This window comes from Pagrus pagrus (genome assembly GCF_965226575.1).
Source record: "Pagrus pagrus genome assembly, chromosome: 10".
Lineage (NCBI taxonomy): Eukaryota > Metazoa > Chordata > Actinopteri > Spariformes > Sparidae > Pagrus > Pagrus pagrus.
This window is the reverse complement of record NC_140194.1, coordinates 26,236,739-26,248,219: the sequence shown is the minus strand read 5'-3', so window position 1 is coordinate 26,248,219 and position 11,481 is coordinate 26,236,739. Positions and strand designations below refer to the sequence as shown.

The window sequence follows — 11,481 nt, the reverse complement described above, 5'->3', positions numbered from 1 at the left end:
ATTTCTGTGCCAACCCTTTAAAAAACTGTCAATGTGTCAATGGTCCGAAGATGCCTGGCCATTTCTGTCTTTACTAGAAGGAGCAGGGTGACAGATGAGAACACATGTATGCGTAAAGTGACAAAAGAGGGATGAGTGGTAGAAGTAACAAACATAAGAATAAGAAGAAAGCACTGAACTAAAAGGGCAAAGAGAAAAATAATAGTTAATTTAAATGGAAGACAGCACATAATAATATCAGAAGCGCCTTAGAAAAACACTGAATCTATTCATTCATTTATTCATGTTTTTGTTTACAGCAGTTTTCCCCTCACGTCACAGGTACTGCTACCGGAACTTGCTATGTTTCTCGCTTTGAAAATAAAGTGTCGTGAACCTGATGAAGCCACTTTGAAAAGAGCACTGCAAAAACATTAAAACGTTTGTCTTCGTTTTGTTTGGTACGCACACTTCTCGGATAGTATATTCATTTTGTTCAGGGTTTCTTGTTTTATATGAAGTAATACATTTCAGTCATAACGTCCCGCTCGCGAGGTCTTTCTCGCCCTTTATTTCGAAAGTTTAAACCGGAAGCCGTCGCCATCATTGCCGCTCGCGTGACGGCGCTTGTCACAGCTGGGTGTCTGGCTCTCTGTACAAGTTGAGCAACAGCGGTATGTCGGTCGGGAGAGAGCAAGTTGCTGCACGGATTTCCCGGAGCTGCACATAACTTAAGGTAAAGTTTGCGCTTCATAGAGACCCTCATTGGTATAATACCTTCATTTCGCAGATACCGCACTTATTTATCCTTGTTTAACAGACTCAAATGTAACGCGGCAGTTTGTAATGTAACGGTCTCGGTGCGGGTTAAAAACTTCTTCATTGTATGGGGCTGCTTCACAGCGGTCCGGCGCGTCGACACCGCAGACAACCGGGTTACATTTCGACCCAAATGTCGGCGTGTATCACTGCTTTTCAGCTTAATTCATACGACGCCAGAAATCGTGATTGAAGCCGAGCCGAGAATGGAAGTGTGTAATTGTGTTTGGTCGGAGTCTGCGGCTGAAAGGTGTATGGTGAGCCAGCAGCAGCAGCAGCAGCAGCGTGGTGCTTTCTGGAAGTTTTTTCCACTCTGCGTCGCTGACTGCATCTCCCCACACCGCCAGGCTCCCTGAGTGCACACTGATGTGGTGCCAAGTGCCATGGTGGCAATAACTTTACAGGCTTATACCAACCGATATAGCCTAACCCTTTCTGTCCCACAGGAAAGCCTTCAGTCTAATTCGCTGTAAACCTTTTGGCGCTGTGTTGGCGAGCACCCCGCTATTTTGACACATGGATTTATGGGGGGGGAGGAGGCGTTTCAGGACACCCTGTTTGGAAAGTTGTTCCCAAACTCTTCCAACTGGCACTGGCGTTGATTGTGATGGGGCTTTAATTGAAAACCTTGTTCCTTGTTGTTGGCTTTTTTGTAGATTTCAGTAGGCTGAGAGCCAACTGAGCTCTGATCTGCCGGTGCAGCTGTGAACACAGTTCTCGGCTGATAAACGTCACTGTGTATTGTTCCTGTAAGACTTATTTCATTGTACTGAATTTAGGAAAGCTTAATGAAAAGACATGCTTTTTTGGGGGGGCCAGAGTGCTTTCCAGATGAACTTGCTCAACGGCACTTCAGCAGTATTGTTGATGATGAAGACTGAGTCACTCACTGCTCCTGCAACATTTCCGAGGAAGTGGAAAGTGTGGGAAATCAAAACGTCCTTGTTCCACTGATTACTCACTTACTAAAAGTCTCTATATTCTTTGGGAAACAAGCACTTGAAATGTTAAAGGCGACAGTGGAGTGACTGGCACGAATCCTGGATTCAAGTGTAGTAGCGTGTCGTAACTGTTTGTTATTGATGCAAAGTATCACATTTTTGTAATCTCGTGAAGAATCCATGACTGGATCAGGATAATTTGTCTCGCTTTTAGTAAAACTAACAAAGCAAATTCACAAAAAGTTGACACTGCTTTGCTGCTGTTGCGTCCTTCTCACCCAGTTGTGGTCAAGTTTAGCTATTTTTGCACTATGGAGCCTTCTTTTTGCTTCCTTTCGTCTCGCTTTCTATAGCCTCTTTCTAAATTTAATTTCTCTATCTAGACAATGCAATGTCTGGAATGTAAACCACATTTTCTACTGAGTAAACTCTTTCTCTAGCGAGCTGCAGTTAAGAGATAAAAGTTTCCGTGCTTGTTTTTTTTTGTGAATCTGGTTCTTTGACTTAACTCAAAACCCACATGAAGAAGGAAGAGGATCAAAAGGTTAAACGGCTCTAACCCATGAAAGAGGGACTTTTTTTGTCACCATGACCATGACTCTGCCTCTTACACAAAGACCTCTTTCCCCTCTCCATAGACCACTCAAGTGTGTTATTCATTCCCCCCTGGAAAATAGACTCTTCTCGTCAGCCCTGTTGGCCCCGCCAGCTCCTCTCTTCTCCTTATATACTCTCATCAGTGTTTACTTCTAACAACTTTTGTCCTTTTTAAAATTGATAAAACATGTAATTATGTCCCCAGCCAGTTTATATAAAAGTAGTTTGCATGGGAGATGCCTTTGGTGTAATGCTTTAACATCATCCAAAACTCTGAATACTGATGATCAGTGACTAGCAGTCATTATGATCAGACAAGGCTGATCTCAGAGCAGCCACATTCTAAGCACTCGCTGCTTCGCCTCAGGAGGGGTTTGCGCAGCTCTCTGCGGAGCTCATCTGCTCCACAGTGATAGAAATGCTTCTTTACCCAGGATGCTGTGGCTAGACCAGCTGGCTGTTCTCTCACTGCTTTCTGACAGTCTAATATACCCCCAAGCCGAGCGCAGGATAATCACCCACCGTCGAGGACACCAAGCTACTTAGGCAGACTGAAGGCTTTGCAGTTTTAATCAGTCGTAGGCTGTTTATCTCCAGCTCCGAGTGCTCTTCTGTGCTTTATATGTGTACCTGGATCCTCAATGACTTACACTCCGCTTCTGCATATGTTTTTTTGAAGACAGGTGGTGGATTATGTGGTGGGTGTGAGTGATCTTTTTTTCTTTTTTTTTTAAGCTACCTCTTCCTAACGGGTAGGGCCCCGAAGAGCTTTTGCTGGAGGGGAGGGGAGGGGAGGGGAAGGGGGGGGGGTCGTCGCTTAAGCCCTGTGTCCTCTTCAAAGCATTGTGTGCTGCTGTCGCTCTGGTATCATGTGTAGCCATGAACAATCACAGGTATGCAATCTGTACAATGGCTGTCTGTCACATCAGAGAAGTGCAGGAGACACTCACTTCAGTGGGAAAGCACTGCATTATGGCTCTCATGACAATCCCGTTTCTTTACATTGCCTTTAGGTTTGAACTTTCATGGTCTAGTTTAGTTGGATTACTCAAATTGCAGCGCTTTCACGGCCTAAACTGTGTTTTTCTACAGTTTTTATGAGCATGTCACAGGAGATTTATCCTCAATTTTATGCATTACAAAAAGTAATATTTGCCTTTTTTGATTTTCTGACTGCAGGAAATCAGATGAAACCTTGTCTACACTTAAGTTGGACCAATTGCCTTGGGGTTTTATGTAATTTGAGCTGTCGCCTTCATATTGACAGAAACCATGCTGCTGCCTCAGTTTCCTTTGTCTCTGCATGAACTGATTTAGCAGGAGTTCATTTCTGAGATCTGCATGGTGTATTCTGTTTTTATCTTTAGGCAAACATTCAAACCATTCGGGCCCTGTACAATTACTGCTGAAGTGAATGTGTCCCTCAAGGGCTAATCATTGTAAAAACAGTGAGCTCATTTGTTGAAACAGGAGGGGGAGAAATAAATGGTTAGTAAAAGAAAGTTGATGGGGAAATTTTTTTCATTCGTGCTGTATGTTTTTCCCTGGAGGACAACAACCACCGATCAAACGCAACACAACAACTGCTGCTTACAGACTGGGAAAATCTTGCAAGTGCTGGAATGAACATTATTAAGCCCACCATAACTCACTAACAGTGGGGTGGACATGGCTGAATATTAAGCAACCTGTCTGTTTCCTGGATCTCTCATTGACGGGAGGCAGAGGAGCGCAAAAGTTTTTCCCAGCTCTCTGCAGGCTGCGGGGTCAAAGTCCAAACAGTTTCCCTGTAATAGTGCTCCGAAGCCAGCTGGGCTGGAGAGAAAGAGCGCTTACAAGCTCCCCTAATAGGCCAAAGCTCAAAGAAAAGATGTCAGCTACCCTAACACCAAGGAATGTCACCTCTGTGACATTGTTATCATTCAGCATTTTCTTTGTTTTTCACATTATGGCCACTTTCTCACAGTTGTTGCTGGAAGTCCTAACAGCCAGTTGCCTTTTTATGTTATGACGAGGATTTTGATTAGTGTTGTGCTATGCTGGAATCTGTATTGGTGAGTACGAGTCTATGCACCGATCCAATACCACATAATCTATTATTTGAAACAGGACCCTTTTACTTCTAAAGACTCATTTATGGTCATCGTTACTTACAGATACGAGTGGAGCCTTTCTTTGTCCACTTATTTGACTCTGAATGGCGCCCTCCAGTGGTTGTAATATCCATGCTAACGTGAAGGACACGTGGAAGTATGTGGTTAGTGACGGTTATATTGTTTGAAACAATTCTATTTTAAAGGGAGCGTAAATGAGCCTTTAGTAGCGTCCCGTACACCTGTGTGCAACTTAACAGATTTGTTACTGCACAAGTAGCCAGTATCCATAACTGGTAAGAGACTTGTGTAACTTCAAGCACAGGTTGGTAGAATTTAGCTGTTACAAAATAATGATATTGTGCATATATATGTGTATATATATATATTTCGACCAATACACAAAGTTCTGGGTATCACAATCTGTATCGGAAAGGAAAAAAATGGTATCTGTACATGTCTGATTTTGATTAAAGAGGAATGTGACTGAAACTTCAGTTAAGAAACTTGTTCCACCTTGAGTTCATTCAACACTTGTGAAATATCTGAGACCTGATTTTTAAATATGGAACAACATACTAACACCTCTCTCCCACTGGCATCATGAAAGTGAAGTCCTCTTACAGTATGATGTGCATGGCTGAGCTTCTGTCACGATCACAGTCCTCTTGGACCACTCCCGGGATCATCACTAACTTTAATTGGTGTGAGAGGCTGAAGGCATGTTCAATTCAGTCATCTCTAGGTTGTCTGTGTTCTTTGAATGTCTGGTCTGATTAAAGACGTGAATATTCCCTGTCTTCTTTTCACTTTGGCATGAAATCGCTCCATGCCAGAGACTGTGGGTGTGTTGGCACCGGTTCAGTTCTCCAGTGGCTTGCTTGGCCAACTGCTTTTCTCTTTAATCCGAATTTCCTGCTCTGTATTTTTGTCATTCAAACCTAAATGCACTGTAACACAATGGGTAAAGGATGCCAACTGGCCAGTCTTTCTAAAAACAGAATCATTAAGTAAATTGTGGGAACATATAAGTGGCCTTTACTTGGTTTTGCTGGCAAGAGCAACCATCTACTGATGTACATCTTTCTCCTGTCATTGTGAAGCACGAGAATAAATGATGGAAGGATACTTTGTGTTTTCTTGTACAGAGGGGTAGAGCGAGGGGAAATTGTCGACTCGTTGAGTACAGATGGCGTTGTTCTCTTACATGGATGGGGAAAAAAATCAGTGCTAAGATGCTTCACCAAATATACTTAAGCAACCATTAATACACCTGAGCAGACTGCCCAAGTAAATGTGCAGTTCCAAAAATTGGAAATCAATATAAATAAATAAATAAATAAATGAACGTACGGGAAACCCTGGAAGAGTTGTTTAATGTAAACCTGAATCCTCCCTTGTCAATTCTACCTGAGTGCTTTGGCCAAAAAACAAATTACTTGTAGCAAACGTGGCAGCACTGCACTTCCTTATTGGCGAGAGAAAGTGACAGTCTTGAGTCGGCTTGCGTTGTTCCACTCTCACACTCTGTCTGCTAGCCTGATTCAATTTGCTGACTTAAGTTATTTCTGCCCACATGGTTCAAGTGTGGAGGGGGGACTGCGTGGCATTGAAGGCAAAACAGCCTCGGGTCCAGCTCTCACGAGAAGGCGGAGGACAGACGGCAAACGAGCCTATCGCTTTCCCGTAATTCCCCCTAAATGAGAAGCACTACTTTGAGAGTTTGACATGCCTGCTAAACCACAGTTGAAGTCCAGATGAGACAAGTACGGGGCCTGGAGCAAGGATAAGACAGGCTTGTCCTTAGACATTTTCCCATGGTGATAAGGACTTGGCCAGATGTTTGCAATACATATTCACACCCTCTCCTCTTTGACTCACACTGCGAGTCCGAGACGCCCCAGAGAGTGTCTGAAAGTCTAGAAAGAGCAGACCTGGTAAGGCCCCTTAGCATGCTGAATTATGAATGACCCCGTCACCTCCTGATCATTTTCCTGAATTTACCAGAACATATCAGCCAACAGGACAGTGAAATGTTTCCAACTTGATTTAGCCTTCTTTGAAGTTTGCCTCTATGAATGGGGAAAACGGCATATTATGAGACACCACAGTGTTCTCTTTCATGTAGTAAGCTGAAAGGGATGCTATTGAGTGTTTGAGGGAGTCCTTTGATATGTGAGATGCTCCATGCCTTGTGAAAGGATCAAGCTTATGATTTGAGTCAATATGTGTGTGAGTGCTTTGATGCCTGCTCCTGCTAGTTCAATGTTTTGTCAGAACTGTTTCGTATAGCAGGCTTAGGGGGATCAGCCATTATGGGCCCCTGAAGGTCCCTACAGCACACATATGTGTTAAAAGGCGGCTGCTCATGCACACATGTGTATGGTTATCTCCATACAAAGACACAGATTCACACAGACTGAGGCGTTAATGGAGTTAATGGAGTTGCCGTTCCACCCTTAATTGATGGTAAACAATGCCCCAAACTTGGTTTGCTAGTTTGATATCCCAGTGTTTAGAGGACATGATTAAAACGAAGGAAAGGAACAATTTGTTTTGATTACATGTTTCTTTGGTTGGCAAGCTTTTCGGCCTGTAGAGCTGATGATTGACATTTCTTATTTTCCCGTGAGGCCCAGAGTAGCCTTCCGCCTTTTAGTCTGCAGTTATGGGTTGGGCACACAAACATAGTAATGTCGTAAAAACCTTCCTATTGTGTAATTGTGTTTTACGCTGCTGTTTTTATCCTTTTAAAGGAAAGGCTAACTTAAATATGATTATAACTCCACTGAAGAGCACTTTGTGACTGTGGACAGACTGTTTATTAAAAATGATTTAAATGTGTGTTTGCGCACAAGGTTAAGCATATGTGGCGGGTCTTGGTGTGTGTATGTGTGTGGTTTCAAGCCTTCCTGTGTATGCTACTAGTTAGAGAGAGAGAGAGAGAGGCTTTGCCCTCTCCTCCATCCTTACCATCTGGTTTGTGTAGCATTTGACTGAGGCGTTAATCATTGTGCCTCGGGGCCACTCCTGCTCTGACAACAGCTGGAAAAGGGAGATGGACCTGTTGATGTCCTTATGTCTGTCAGTCCTCTATGCACTGCTGTATTAACTGTATCCAAGCAGCTGGAAGGTTCGTGACCTTGGTGTTTCTAGTTGGTTGAAAAACAGCTGGAATGGCCTCCCTGGCACTGTTTCCTCTTTCTATAATGTCTCTCAGCCCTCAGCTTCTTTAAGTTGCCCAGTGCTTCTATACTGCGTTTTTAAAGTATTTTTAAAGTTTGCTGACCTGCCTTTATTTTAAGGAACTGCACGAACACTGGAAAGGCTAATTCATCTGCATGTGCAACATCAGTCCCCCTGTGCTGTGTCAGACTCCAGATGAGCTAGAAAAGCAAACTTGTAGCTTATTTCGTGTACTGTATTCCCCGTCTTCCATCCTATTCTTGTTCGGCTGTTGCACACACTGTCCTCTGTTTTTAACTTTTCCTTGTTGTTCAGCCAAACACAGCAAACAAAGGAGCTCTTTTTCTTGTTGTTGGAGAGAGAAGATGTGTAGAACTGGACTGCGCTTGCAGACACCCGATTGTAGTACGGTGTATGCATGCACAGTACGTGGAGTATGAAAAAAGCGCAATACCTCCATGGGCGTCATCTTACCTGCAGCCAAAAAAGAACCTCCCAGTGTAAATGAGACCCGGTTACATGGCCTTTAAATATAATTACTAGGCGAGACAATGTATTGTTTCAGCATCAGCATGCGTTGTTTGTATACTATAGTCAATAACTCAGACATTGAGTACAACCCAAGGCAACACGACTCATTTTAAACATTTCATCCTAGTGGCACAAATGCATGTATGATAAGTGCAAGGCCAGAAACAAATCATCCATCAGGACAAAGGTATTTTGGTTAGTCTGCACCAGGACTCTGGTCCTTGTCTTGCCTCTGAATGCCTCGAAAAGCATCTTCAGGTAACTGATTGTGTTCCTAACTGGTTGTTTGAAGGCATCTCTGTCTGAATCCCATGAGTGCTTTTCTTTATCGTCACACAACAGCCTGTGCATGTTCCTGTAAGGACACCTCTTTACTCAACAGCTTAACATCATGTCCTAAAGTGAGGCTCCTTTTCAGCCAGTATGTAATACTCTCCTGAAAGCAGTGCTGTTCCTGATGTTACATGTCCAGCTTTTAGCTAATGGATAGATGGAAGTAAAGCAAAATGATGTGATGGATGAAGTGATTCATTCATGCAGGAGTTTGCTATTAAGATGCCAATGTAAAATGGCCATAAAAAAACACAACTGTTAATGAAAAGAAAGCCTTCGCTTTTTCAACATTGTGTGTTGTCATGGTTTTATCTGGACTAAAGCTGGCAGTAGTTCATCTCAGTTCTATGTGAAAAACCCCTGTGGTAGACTTGTTACATTGAAAGTGGTAAAAGAGAGCAATTACATTTGTTCAGGGAAAAGGCCATTCACACGGTCAATATAATGTTGCAGTCATTGTTGTTAGTAAGTCATTTTGACAAAATTATACATAGTATAATTACTTGTCAGAGCCGAGGTTTATGGCTCCGGTCTTGTGATAATACCAGATGGTAATGCACCTATACGCAGTGGACGCTGCATTATTTGGTGTCACATGTGTTGGTATGTAGGAAAAACCCTCCAAACTTATGTTGTTGCTTTGAGTCCTCTCCTCAGGCATAGGAACAAACATGTGTACAGCAGTCATGTGCAGAGCATGATTGATCTTAAAGGGGATGTAACATCGTGTGCGCCTCTCTTGGTGCAGCTTTATGGATCGATTCATAATTGCATTTTCATTATTTATGATACCGTGGCAGCTGTGACAGTTCTGTGGCAGTGTGCAACAGATGGCCTTGTATAACTAAATGCTGCTGGGATTCTTGAGCCTTGGGGGACTATATAGAAGTGTCTTGTACCATCTATGTTATGTCCTAGTATAGATAACTTCTGGAGAATGTTGTCTGGTTCTCTTCGATAGTCTTTTCAAGTGGTGCTAATCCTGAGGGCTATTGGGAATGTATAGAAGCTCTGTGTTTAAGCATCAACGTCACGTATTTACTTAAAGGTTAATTTGCTCTGGAAGCACACAATGAGTGATTGATCCTTCCCACCCTTCGTGCTGCGTATAATGTGGGTGACATTTAGGCTTTATTGGGACCCTGCTGCTCTGCCAAGAGTAGTGGCCCCTGAGTCCTATTCCTGACACACTGTTTTGGTTTCCTTGGTTTATCAAAGCAGGGAGCAGTGTGTCGTAGCTTATTATGGGCATGTTGGGTTTGGCCCTCGCTGGAGAAGCCCGGTTTGCGGAAAAGGCTACCATGGAATTAAAACCTTCTCAGCCTGCCCAGAGTGCTGCTGCATCTTTAGCCAAGGCTGTAGTCAAGCACACACCCTATGTAAACAATAGAAACATCACTGCAGCACATCAAAATGGTTGAAGATGTGCAGTACCATTTATATGTAGCAGCGCAGCCATTTGTAGAGAGAGCCGTCAGCTGGTTGGGGAAAGCAAATGTCTGGTATGTGTGGAACTTGAGGTTTTGGGGGGGTGTTTGGCTGGAGCCTCTGTTTTCTTCACTCTATACCTCATTATCCATATTTCCATACAGTTCTCCTGGACTGACACAATGAAAACTTTTTTTTTGGGTGTTTCCATTCCTAGTTAACCATTAGGCTCCTAGGAGGGTGTGTGTTTGAGACATGCCTATTTGTACTTGGGATGGCTAGTTGCACACCAGTGAGATAAAAAAAAAACCTTTGTCAACTATTTTAAAAGAAGGGCATTGATAGTTTTATGCAAGGTTATGTTCCAGATTTGTTTTAAAAAAAAAAAAAAAAAAAGATTGGAGACATTCAGTAGGTCCAGACACAGAGGTCCAAGCTAAGTGAGTGAGTCCCGGCCTTTCACCAAAATGGGATTTTCAGAATTCTCTTAATTCCAGACAAGCCGCTCCTGTTGCAGAGGGAAGTGCTGCCAGCAGCCAGTCCCCGCACTCTCTCTTCTTATTGATTTGTCTCTGGGCTCCAGAAATGGAGATTCCTTAAAGCCAGCCATAGTCTAATGACATTACTCAACACCCACCACTAACCACCCTCCCCATTTTAGATCTCCCTCTGCTCCACTTTTTTTTTCCCCTTCCTCTCACTGTTATCTAATTAAAAGCTTTTCTATAGAGGGTTGGTCTTGGCCTCCAGGCGTGGGGTACAGACATGGCAACCGGCGGGGGGTGGAGTGATAGTGTGTCTGTGTGCGTGTGTGTATGCACGCGAGAGAGAGCCATTGTCTGTGCGTGTGTGCATGTATGTGTCTACTCAAATAGGCTTACTGCTGGCTGAGCTAGTGAACCAGGAAAAGGGTTAGAGCAGTCCATGGACAAGCGGTCATGCAGGAGCATGAGCTTAACTAAGACTGGGCTGCAAGAAGAAGGGAGGTAATGAGAGAGGGTGGGAGAGCTGCCCCTGCCCTGATAGGCAGCGGAACATGATACTGGGTCAGGGGGTATAATACAGAACTTTTAGGGAGTGGTTATAGATAGTGAGAGAGAAAGGATGGGGGAGTGGCCTCAGTGTGAGGTTGTTAGATGATATCAATTCATTCTTTGTTTCCCAACTGCCTGTGGTGCTGGTAGTATCCAACACAGGTGAGAGTGACTCTGCACCATATTTCAGGTCAAGGTTTTAGCTATAGGCTGCATGTTGTCTTTAAGACCTTGAGGGCAAAACAGAAAATAGACTTTTTTTTTTTTTTTTTTCAGACCGATACAGACAGACAGACAGAAAGCGACAAGATTCCTCAAGTGCTTTGGGATTTTCCCCAATTCCCACCTTACAGGCTGAGGCACAGAGGAGAGGGAGGGAAGGAGGGAGGGAGAATAATGGGAGGGAAGGAAAGGAGGTGGGCTAAATAAGAGAGGAGGGAACAGGGGACACAAAAAGCAGCAGGATAAAAAAAGAGTCAGACTCTTGAGCATAGAGTTGAAGCAGGTGGTCAACAGAGTCAGTGCAGATATGCTGGGAGA

General features: G+C 43.6%; 1 protein-coding gene across 2 annotated transcripts in view; it reads left to right on the top strand.

Annotated features, from left to right (window-relative positions):
* The first annotated feature begins 623 nt into the window (after positions 1 to 623).
* Positions 624 to 11,481, top strand: part of LOC311264101 (solute carrier family 45 member 3) — a 31,401-nt gene continuing 20,543 nt past the window's right edge. The window contains exon 1 of one of the 2 annotated variants that reach the window (XM_084364683.1): positions 624 to 715. The gene's annotated coding sequence lies outside the window, so the exon portion shown is untranslated. Of the gene's footprint in view, positions 716 to 3,210; positions 3,230 to 11,481 lie in introns of those variants that run through there. The other variant, XM_084364686.1, reaches the window with a different exon arrangement.